At 33.3% G+C, this 11,046-nt stretch overlaps 1 long non-coding RNA gene across 1 annotated transcript; it reads left to right on the top strand.

Moving 5' to 3' along the window:
* The first annotated feature begins 7,323 nt into the window (after window positions 1–7,323).
* Window positions 7,324–8,440, top strand: LOC128295136 (uncharacterized). Its single transcript, XR_008285459.1, has 2 exons — window positions 7,324–7,524; window positions 8,218–8,440. It is a non-coding gene; the product is annotated as an uncharacterized LOC128295136 (long non-coding RNA).
* Window positions 8,441–11,046: the final 2,606 nt, after the last annotated feature.

Here is an 11,046-nt window from a genome sequence, read left to right as displayed (position 1 = left end):
AGTCAAGTAAGAATTTAGAAGAATTTGTGAAATGGTGAAATTAGTGAATTAAAAGAATTTATTAGGTCAAACGGGTCAAAAATGAGGTATCGAGACCTCAAAGTTGAAAATCGAGCTATAAATATTTTTATAAATATTTATGGAGTGTCATTGAGTTAGTATTAAAGTTTAGTTAGAAAATTTTAACGTTTGGATGGCTAATTAATTAAAAGGACTAAATTGAAAATAGCACAAAATTTGTTAAATTGTGAGTAAATAGCTTAAGTATTTAAAAGATGGATTTAAAGAGTAATTAGACCCAAAGGTTAATGGCTGGACAGTTTGGGTATGAAATAAGCAAGAAAACAATGTGAACAAGGGCAAAATTGGAAATAGCATAAAAGTTAATAGTTAAATAATGATGTAATTGAAAAATCTAGACATTTCTTCATATTTTCTCAGCTAAAACGCCATAGAAGGTCTGGAGAAAGCTGGTTTTCATATTTTACATCATATCAAGAAAACGAACTGAATCGTGGAAAGGAGAAAATTCAAGAATAGTCCCTGAATTTCTACGACTTTTACAAATTAGTCCGTAAGTTCATATGGCAAAGTTCAATGTTTTGATATCAAAATATTATGATTGTTAAAGTATTTTATTGTTGATGAATACTATCAATTTGCATTAACTAATGAATAATGTGTAACTAAAAGTACAAATTAGTAGGAACAATGGATTTGAGTGCTTCTATTCGTGACCTCGATGAGTTGATGAAACATATGTGACAAGTGTGCCCGTTTAAGACCATAGCTGGGCTATGGCATCGGTGCAATGTGATAATGTGACTCAGATAAGACCATATTTGGGCTATGGCATCGGTATAATGTGATAATGTGATTCCGTATAAGACCATGTCAGGATATGGCTTCGGTATGATATGTGAACCGTGTAAGACCATGGCAAGGCTATGGCTTCGGTGTGTGATGCGTATCAATGTGAAAGTCCATGGTTTACTATGGCAATGTGATAATGAAGCACTCAATTCCCTTATTGTTCCCTAATTTGACAATGAAGTAAATGAGAAATAGGCCTAAGGGAGTTAAATTGTGAGTTGCCATATGGAAATTATTCCAATGAGTTATTAATGAAATTGTGATTTGGAGGATGAAATAGTTAAACTAATAGATATATGATTGTGTACGATATTTGATATGATTTGTGTTTATATGCCTATGAGCTTACTAAGCTTCAATAAGCTTACTTGTGTGTGTTTAATATTTTATGTAGATTGACTTGAAGTGAAGTGGGTAGATCGGATCAACACAACAGGCACACTATTCAGATCAATTCGGTAGTTTTTGTTTTATGTTTAAAGATTTATATGGCATGTATAGAGTTTGAATGAATTGAAGTAAAGATGTTATAAACTAGTTAACAATATTTGTACTAAAACAGTTTTCGTAAGTAGCAGTAGTTTGACTTTGAAAAATCACTAAAAATATTAGAAATGGAATTAAATAATTAATAAATTATGGAATCGAATCTTGATGAGTCTATTTTCATATGGAAGAAGCAAAACAGGTATATGAGCTATATTTTATGAGATGTTTAAATTTTTGTGAAACAGGGCCAGAGCGATTTCTGGATCCCTGTTCTGACTTTGGAAATTCACCATAAATTTTACAAAGATAATTAGAAGTCATACTTTATATGTACAGATTCCTTATTGAGTCTAGTTTTATTAGAGACAAACGGCATAGTCATTGAAGCTCCTTACAGAGAGATATCTGATTCGTAATACACAAAGGTCAGAGTAATCAAACCCTGAAACAGGGAGATTTTAAATAATAAACTGTACTAATTGGCTTGACAAAAAATTCTAGAAAAAAATTGGTAAGTAGATATATGAGTATAAATTCAGAGAAAATTTACGGATTTGGATTTCGAGTTTTATAACTCGAGATATGAATTATTTAGCAACTATGACACAGTTAGACAACTTGTCTAAAAAGTATTATATAAATTATCTAAATTTGGTTAAGTGCTCAAATAAGTTTAGTAGTGCCTTGTGCTCGACTCCGGCAACGGTCTCGGGTAAGGGGCATTACATTTATTGGTATCAGAGCTTCGATTTAGCCGATTCTCGGAATATGTATGATGTGAAAAGTGTCTAGAATTACATGCCATATAAATCTGTGATAGTGTGCTGTGTATGATCCGATCTAATCCTTGTTTTTATTATAGATTATCTTCGATTTGAAAAGATGTCGATAGACCGAACAAACCGAGCAAGAAGAAGTTAATAGCGAGTACAAATCTCGAACAAGGAACAAGTAGTGAAGCTCGATTTCATTGATGCGAGAACAAGAACTCAAAAATATGATTTATGGATTCATGAATCGATGGTATAATGAGAATTTGCGAGAAAGAAATCGACTCGCAACCTCCTCCCCTATCTCAACATCTGTAGTACCCCGGTTGCTCCTCCACCTCCTCAAACAACCGAATCGCAAACGTTCTCCATTTGAAAAGCTCGAAAACATGGAAATTTGAAGAATTTGGGAAGAACAGACGATGACCCCGTTAAAGTGAATATTGGTTACAAAGTATAATGAGGGTTTTAAGCAAATGGCGTGCTCACCAGATGATTACTTAATATGTGCCGTGTCATTATTGAAAGAAGAAGCTTATAATTGGTGGGAAACAATAGAAGCTGTTGTTTATTGAGAAGATCACTTGGGAATTTTTCAAAATGAATTTAAGAAGAAATATGTCGGTAGAAGATATCCGGATAAGAAGAAAAGAGAATTTCGACTTATGACGGAAACAAGTCGGTGGCTGAATATGAAAGAGAATTTGTTTATCCGAGCAAATATGCTCGAGATATAGTACCCATCAAGAAGAAATGTGTATCGATTTGAAGAAGGGCTTAATGATGAGATTAAAATGATGATAGGGGCATTGAGATACGAGAATTTGTTGTTCTATCGATCGTGCTCGAAGCTTGAAGAAGTATATAATAAAAAGATGCAACGAGATAGAAGAAGTAAAGAATCTTTCAAAAGAAGTGCATCTAAGTCATTTTCGCTTTACCGGTGAAGAAATCTAAAGAGGAATTCAATGAGCCACTTCATTACCGTAAAGATCAGAAAAAGTAGGCCAAGACAATCGATTACAAAGCATCCGACAGACCATTGTTAGTGTGGGTAGTGTACAAAATACCCAAAGGCCCAAGTGTCAACATTGTGGAAGAAGTCACCCGGTGAATGTAGAAGTAAATTAGGGCTTGTTATAAATGTGGGGCCACCGATCACTTTATTCGTGATTGTCCCCAATTACAAGTAGAAGAAGTGGAACAGAGGAGAAACCAAAATTCTTCCTCAAAAAGAAGACGCCTGGTCGTAATAAAGGTTTCTGGGGCTACTCGTTCGGGTATGAAAGATACTGCTAGCCGGTCAGAAGTTAGGGCTCCTGCTCGTACTTATGCCATTCGAGCGAGAGAAGAAGCAACAGCTCCAGATCTAATTGCTGGTACTTTCTATCTTTATGATGTTCCTGTGTATGCTTTAATAGACCCTGGGTCTACTCATTCATATATTTGCACTATGTTAGCATCTGAAAAGAACTTATTTGTTGAGTCTACTGATTATGATGTACAAGTTACAAATCCGTTAGGTCAAAGTGTGGTAGTTAATTTAATATGTCATAACTGTCCACTGAAAGTTAAGGGCTGTGATTTCCCCGCTGATTTGATGCTGCTACCCTTTCGGGAATTTGATGTTATCTTGGGCATGGATTGGTTAATAAAACATGACGCAATAGTGAATTGTCGAGAAAAACGAATTAGTTTGAAATGTCAAACAGGAGACATTATTTTGGTTGAGTCTGGAAATTTGGATGACATGGTTAGAATGATTTCCTTTATGTCTGCTCAGAAATTGTTGCGTAAAGGAAATGAGGCTTATTTAGCCTATATTCTTGATACTCGAAGTTCTGAATCAAAGCTAGAGCAACTATTTATTGTAAATGAATTCATGGATGTATTTCCTGAAGAATTACCAGGGTTACCACCCGATAGAGAAGTTGAGTTCGTGATAGATGTGCTTCCGGGAACAGCTCCCATATCGGTGACACCGTATAGAATGGCTCCAGCAGAATTAAGAGAGTTAAAACGCATTGCAAGAGCTGTTAGACAAAGGGTTTATCGACCGAGTATGTCGCCGTGGGTGCACTGTCTTATTTGTGAAAAGAAGGATGGTTCATTGAGGTCGTGCATAGATTACAGAAAATTGAATAAGGTAACAATTAAAAATAAATATCCTTTGCCTCGTATTGATGATTTATTCGATCACTTAAGGATGCTACAAGTGTTTTCAAAAATAGATCTCAGATCTGGGTATTATCAGTTAAAGGTAAAGGAATGTGATGTACCGAAAACAGCTTTTAGAACTCGGTATGGTCATTATGAGTTCTTAGTTATACCATTCGGTTTGACAAATGCTCCTGCTGCTTTTATGGATTTAATGAATCGAATTTTCCAGTCTTACCTAGATAGATTTGTGGTTGTGTTTATTGACGATATACTGATCTATTCAAAGACAGAATCCGAGCATGCTCAGCACTTGAGAATTATACTACAGATATTAAGGGAAAAACAGTTATATGCAAAATTTAGTAAATGTGAATTTTGGCTTCATGAAGTGGGATTCTTGGGTCACATTGTGTCAGTTGATGGTATACGGGTAGATCCGAGTAAGGTGTCAGCGGTGATTAATTGGAAAACTCCAAAGAATGTTACGGAAGTGCGAAGTTTCCTTGGATTAGCTGGTTACTATCGTCGATTTGTGAAAGATTTTTCACTGATTGCTTCACCGATAACTAAATTATTACAGAAGAATGTTGAGTTTGTATGGTTTGATGAGTGCCAACAAAGTTTTGATCAATTAAAGAAAATGTTGACAGAGGCTCCGGTGTTAACTCGGCTGAATCGTGTGCCATATGTAGTATATAGTGATGCGTCTCGAATAGTTTAGGTTGTGTATTGATGCATCGGGAAAAGTTGTAGCATATGCTTCTCGACAGTTGAAACCACATGAGAGGAACTACCCTACACATGATCTTGAGTTAAGCGCCATAGTATTTGCTTTAAAAATTTGGAGACACTACCTATATGGAGAGAAATGTTATGTGTATACTGCACCATAAAAGTTTGAAATATTTAATGTCGCAGAAAGAGTGAATTTGAAACAGAGGCGATGGTTAGAGTGTTGAAAGATTACGATCTTATCATTGATTATCATCCGGTAAGGCAAATGTAGTGGCGGATGCACTTAGTCGGAAATCATCATTATTTGCTCTTGAGCGTTAAATGCTCATTTGTCCGTTAATGAAAATGGTTCTATATTAGTTGAATTAAAGACAAAACCAGATTCTTTCAACGAATTCGGAATTGCAAGATGAAGATCCGAAGTTAGTGTTGAAACGACAAATGGTTCGGGATAATTTGAACTTAGATTACTCTATTGATAATAGTGGTATGTTATACCATCGTAATAGAATTTGTGTCCCGAATAATCTAGAATTGAAGAAGGATATCTTATCAGAGGCTCATAGTAGTATGTACTCGATTCATCCGGGTAGTACGAAGATGTATTATGATTTGAAAAAAATGTATTGGTGGCCTGGTATGAAACGGGAAATTTGTGAATTTGTGGCAAAATGTTTAATCTGTCAACAGGTAAAAGCTGAACATCAAGTGCCTACAGGTTTGTTACAACCCGTAATGATTCCGAATAGAAGTGGGAACATGTGACGATGGATTTTGTATCTGGATTGCCGGTGACTCAAGAAAAAGATTCGATTTGGGTGATAGTAGACTGATTAACTAAATCGGTGCATTTTATTCCGGTCAGAATAGATTTTTCACTTGATAAGTTAGCGGAATTATATGTGTCAGAAATTGTGAGATTACATGGGGTGCCGACATCAATTATTTCTGATCGAGATCCGAGGTTTACTTGAGATTTTGGAATAAACTACGTGAAGCTTTAGGTACTAAGTTAAAATTTAGTATAGCTTTTCACCCTCGACGGATGGACAATCGAGTGAGTGATTGATTTTGGAAGATATGTTAAGGTGTTGTATACGAGTTCGATGGCGGTGGGAAAGGTACTTACCTTTAATTGAATTTGCTTATAATAACAGTTATCAAGCTAGTATCAAAATGGCACCGTTTGAAGCTCAGATGGAAGGAAGTGCAGAACCCGTTGTATTGGTCGAATTAAGTGAATCGAAATTAGTCGAGTGGATTTAATTCGGAAACTAAAGAGAAAGTTCAGATTATTCGAAAGTTTGAAAGTCGCCCGATCGTCAAAAGTCGTATGCGATTTGAAAAGAAGAGATATAGAGTTCAATGTGGGTGATCGTGTGTTCTTGAAAGTTTCTCCGTGGAAGAAAGTTTTACGGTTTGGTAGAAAAGGAAAGCTTAGTCCACGATTTATCGGACCATACTGAAATCATTGAGAGGATCGGTCCAGTAGCTTATAGATTGGCCTTGCCTCCGAACTTGAGAAGATCCATAATGTATTTCATGTATCTATGTTGAGACGATATAGATCGGACCCTTCACATGTGATTCCTCATCCGAGATAGAGCTACAATCGATATGACTTATTCGGAGGAACCGGTGAAAGTATTAGCTCGGAAGTTAAAGAACTACGGAATAAACGAAAACCGTTAGTAAAAGTGTTATGGCATCGACATGGATTGGAGGAGGCAACCGGGAAACAGAGGAGTCAATGAGATCACAATATCCAAATCTGTTTTCAGGTAACAAATTTCGAGGACGAAATTTTTAAAGGGGGGAGAGTTGTAACGGCCTAATTTTCAGTGGTGTCGGAAATGGTGATTTGAGATCACTAAAATCGACAAATAAGATTGAACAAGATAGTAATTTAATATTTATGAGTCAACAAGAATTTAGAAGAATTTGTGAAATGGTGAAATTAGTGAATTAAAAGAATTTATTAGGTCAAACGGGTCAAAAATGAGGTATCGAGACCTCAAAGTTGAAAATCGAGCTATAAATATTTTTATAAATATTTATGGAGTGTCATTGAGTTAGTATTAAAGTTTCGTTAGAAAATTTTAACGTTTGGATGGCTAATTAATTAAAAAGGACTAAATTGAAAATAGCGTAAAATTTGTTAAATTGTGAGTAAATAGCTTAAGTATTTAAAAAGATGGATTTAAAGAGCAATTAGACCCAAAGGTTAATGGCTGGACAGTTTGGGTATGAAATAAGCAAGAAAACAATGTGAACAAGGGGCAAAATTGGAAATAGCATAAAAGTTAATAGTTAAATAATGATGTAATTGAAAAATCTAGACATTTCTTCATATTTTCTCAGCTAAAACGCCATAGAAGGTCTGGAGAAAGCTGGTTTTTCATATTTTACATCATATCAAGAAAACGAACTGAATCGTGGAAAGGAGAAAATTCAAGAATAGTCCCTGAATTTCTACGACTTTTACAAATTAGTCCAGGTAAGTTCATATGGCAAAGTTCAATGTTTTGATATCAAAATATTATGATTGTTAAAGTATTTTATTGTTGATGAATACTATCAATTTGCATTAACTAATGAATAATGTGTAACTAAAAGTACAAATTAGTAGGAACAATGGATTTGAGTGCTTCTATTTCGTGACCTCGATGAGTTGATTGAAACATATGTGACAAGTGTGCCGTTTAAGACCATAGCTGGGCTATGGCATCGGTGCAATGTGATAATGTGACTCAGATAAGACCATAGTGGGCTATGGCATCGGTATAATGTGATAATGTGATTCCGTATAAGACCATGTCCAGGATATGGCTTCGGTATGATATGTGAACCGTGTAAGACCATGGCAAGGCTATGGCTTCGTGTGTGATGCGTATCAATGTGAAAGTCCATGGTTTACTATGGCAATGTGATAATGAAGCACTCAATTCCTTATTGTTCCCTAATTTGACAATGAAGTAAATGAGAAATAGGCCTAAGGGAGTTAAATTGTGAGTTGCCATATGGAAATTATTCCAATGAGTTATTAATGAAATTGTGATTTGGAGGATGAAATAGTTAAACTAATAGATATATGATTGTGTACGATATTTGATATGATTTGTGTTTATATGCCTATGAGCTTACTAAGCTTCAATAAGCTTACTTGTGTGTGTTTAATATTTTTATGTAGATTGACTTGAAGTGAAGTGGGTAGATCGGATCAACACAACAGGGCACACTATTCAGATCAATTCGGTAGTTTTTGTTTTATGTTTAAAGATTTATATGGCATGTATAGAGTTTGAATGAATTGAAGTAAAGATGTTATAAACTAGTTAACAATATTTGTACTAAAACAGTTTTCGGTAAGTAGCAGTAGTTTGACTTTGAAAAATCACTAAAAATAGTAGAAATGGAATTAAATAATTAATAAATTATGGAATCGAATCTTGATGAGTCTATTTTCATATGGAAGAAGCAAAACAGGTATATGAGCTATATTTTATGAGATGTTTAAATTTTTGTGAAACAGGGCCAGAGCGATTTCTGGATCCCCTGTTCTGACTTTGGAAATTCACCATAAATTTTACAAAGATAATTAGAAGTCATACTTTATATGTACAGATTCCTTATTGAGTCTAGTTTTATTAGAGACAAACGGCATAGTCATTGAAGCTCCTTACAGAGAGATATCTGATTCGTAATACACAAAGGTCAGAGTAATCAAACCCTGAAACAGGGGAGATTTTAAATAATAAACTGTACTAATTGGCTTGACAAAAAATTCTAGAAAAAAATTGGTAAGTAGATATATGAGTATAAATTCAGAGAAAATTTACGGATTTGGATTTCGAGTTTTATAACTCGAGATATGAATTATTTAGCAACTATGACACAGTTAGACAGCTTGTCTAAAAAGTATTATATAAATTATCTAAATTTGGTTAAGTGCTCAAATAAGTTTAGTAGTGCCTTGTGCTCGACTCCGGCAACGGTCTCGGGTAAGGGGCGTTACATTTATCCTCTTTAAAGAAGTTTTTCTACATTAAATTCGTGTATTCAAGTTCTCAAATTCTTCTGTCATTTTTTACTTTGTCGTTATTTAATCAAGTCGCTCCCCAACCATAACCATACATAAACATACTTTATTGTGAAAACTTTATTTACTCTTTAATTATTGGGGCAATATATATTTTTGGTAGATTTTTGTTAGGTGGGAAAACCCATGTATTCAATTTTTTTCAATAAATACAAAATTGTGATATATTGTGGGTAGCCTTCAACTACAATCCATATGTAATTTAATACCATTAAACTTTAATAATAAACTAAAGTTCTGAAAATTCTTAAACAACTTAAACCATCTATGGAAAGGTTTTAATATTCCTATAATAATTTTATTAATTATTATATTTATATGTCATCTGTATATTTAGGCAAGTATTAAACGTGAGGCTTAAAGTTTAAACTTAAAATTTCAAAAATTTCGTAGTCATGTCAATTATATTTTACAATTTTCTAAAATGATACAAGTGTACACATATAAATAAATATCAAATGATATATTTAAATATATTTTATGTAAATTTTATTGTATTTATTATTGAGTTAATGTTTAATGAATAAAATACTTATTCTGTTACAATTTAATAAATATGGTTATAAATGTGTTTCTATCATTTTTATATAAGATAAGTTAAAATAATAATCATATTAAAATTTTAATTTTTTTTCAACCAAAATCACATTATATAATTTATAAATATATGCTGTGCATGAAAATCCACAGCATGAGTATGCTATTTTTTTCTTTTTCCTGTTTTATTTTCTTAAGTTTTTCTATGTTGTTAAATAATTTTTTTAGTATTGAGGTTTGAATTTTTTATATTTAAATTAAGTTTTAAGTTTGTCAAATGTTTTCATATTGGATCTTGAACTTTTTTTTTTGTCTAAGTTAGACCTTAAACTTGACAATTATTCTCATATTATGGCTTAAATCTTTTTTTCCCAATAGTTAGTCATTAAAAACTCTAAAGTTTAGGTCACAATGTGGAAATGATTGTCAAGTTTAAGCTCTAATTCGGAGACAATTACCAAGTTTAAGAGCTAATTTAGACAAAAAAAAGGTTCAAAACTCAATATGAAAATAGTTACCTAATTCAAGCCATAATGCAAAAACAATTACTACATCTAGAGTCTAACTTAGATAAAAGAATTTAAACCCTAAATATAAAACTAGTTCCTAAATTTAAACCCTAAATACAACTAATATACCTAAAAAGGCCCATTTCCAAGCATATTTACGGAAATGGGCCGATTACACAATTATTTACCGGAAAGGGCCTTCTTTGCAAAGCGCGCCTATGTAGTGGCATTTAAGGGAAAATGCCAGCAAAGCGCGCTTCTGGGGGAGCGCTTTTTGCCACATCAGCCAAAAACGCACTTACGTGGAAGCGTTTTGCTGACATGGCAAAAAACACTCCCTCAGGGGCGCTCCTTGCTCCGTGTTTTTATATGTTAGGGATATTTGCATGTTTAGCCCTAGGGTTTTTAGGGCTTTTAGGGTTAGGGTTTTGCTAAAATAAGTTAGGGTTTAGTGTTTAGGTTTTTGTTAAAATAAGTTAGGGTTTAGAGTTTTAGTAGATTTTAAAAATAAATCAGGATTTAGTGTTAGTTTATAAAAATTATTTAAATTAGAGTTTATGGTTTCTAAATAAATTAAGTAAATTAAGGTTTTAGGGTTTTAAATAAATTAGGGTTTAGGGTTTTAAAATAAATTAAGATTTTATGGTTTTAAATAAATTAAATTAGGGTTCAGGGTTAAATGCAATTAAATTAGGGTTTAGTTTTTTTTAAAATAACATTGTGTTTATTTTTTTAAACAAAATTGACTATTTTTATCTTGTTAAAATAATTTTGAGAAGACGTTTTTGAATAAATAGTGTCAAAAACGCTTCAAGCAGGATGCACTGTCAGCAAAAATACAGAAAAAAGCTCTCACATGGACACTCTTTTTCTA

The sequence above is a fragment of the Gossypium arboreum genome, chromosome 7 (assembly GCF_025698485.1).
Source record: "Gossypium arboreum isolate Shixiya-1 chromosome 7, ASM2569848v2, whole genome shotgun sequence".
Classification (NCBI taxonomy): domain Eukaryota; kingdom Viridiplantae; phylum Streptophyta; class Magnoliopsida; order Malvales; family Malvaceae; genus Gossypium; species Gossypium arboreum.
This window is presented reverse-complemented; position numbering and strand designations above follow the sequence as displayed.